Raw genomic sequence first — 1261 nt, forward strand, 5'->3', positions numbered from 1 at the left:
GGGAGACGGAGCTTGCAGTGAGCGGAGATCACGCCACTGCACTCCGGCCTGGGCGACAGAGCGAGACTCTGCTCAAAAAAAAAAAAAAAAAAAAATCACAAGATTAGGATGCCAGCGTGGTCGGGCTCTCCCCTGGGTTGCAGACAGCCACCTTCTCCTTGTAACCTTACTCGGTGGAAAGAGGGGGAGGAGACCGGACGCAGTGGCTCACGGCACTTTGGGAGGCCAAGGTGGACAGATCACTTGAGGTCAGGAGTTCAAGATCAGCCTGGCCAACATTGTGAAACCCCATCTACTAAAAATACAAAAAAAAAAAAAAAAAATTTAGACGAGTGTGGTGCAGGTGCCTGTAATCCCAGCTACTCAGGAGGTGGAGGCAGGAGAATTGCTTGAACAGGGGAGGTGTAGGTTGCAGTGAGCCAAGATCTCGTCACTGCACTCCACTGGCCTGGGTGACAGCGTGAGACTCCATCTCCAGAAAAAAAAAAAGAGGGGGAGGGCACTCTCTGAGGTCCTTTTTATATGGGGCCTAATCCCATGGTTGAGGGCTCCACCTTCATGACCCTTTCTCCTCCCAAACGCCCCGCCTCCGAATACCATCACCTTGGTGTGAACACATAAACTTAGGAAGGAATGACACAGACATTCTGTCGGCTGCAGTGCAAGCCTGGACCATCAGGACTTGGCTACAATTCCCAGTGCCTTCCCCCGCAGAGCCCCTGACGCTTGCTGGCCATACCCGTGGCAGCCCTTAGCATGCGGAACCGGGGGTCTGGGCTGATCCACCAGTTCTCTGAGCGCTCCTCAAGTCAGGGCTCAGGTCCACTCCACCTTGGGTCCTCCAGGATTGGCCCATAGTCCCTCCTCTTCCCTCCCTTTGGGGGGCTCCTGTTGCCTACAGAGCAAACTGTCACCTCCGCAGCATCTGGCCTCTACTGGCCATTCTGGCTACCAGGAGGGTAGGGCAGGAGGAGGTGGAGAGGACTTGGTAGGACTGGGGCATGGGGCGAGGTGGAAAGACTTGGCCCTTGTATGGTGGCCTCTGAGTGACAACACCATACATATCCCTTCAGCTGCCATGGTGATGACTCTGGTGCCTGTATCTCTTTTCCCCTGTATTTATTTATTTTTATTTTTTATTTTTATTATTATTATTTTTGAAATGGAGTCTCACGCTGTTGCCCAGGCTGGAGTGCAATGGTATGATCTTGGCTCACTGCAACCTCTGCCTCCCGGGTTCAAGCAATTCTCCTGCCTCAGC

Source organism: Colobus angolensis, unplaced genomic scaffold (assembly GCF_000951035.1).
Source record: "Colobus angolensis palliatus isolate OR3802 unplaced genomic scaffold, Cang.pa_1.0 Scaffold43, whole genome shotgun sequence".
NCBI classification, from domain to species: Eukaryota; Metazoa; Chordata; class Mammalia; order Primates; family Cercopithecidae; genus Colobus; species Colobus angolensis.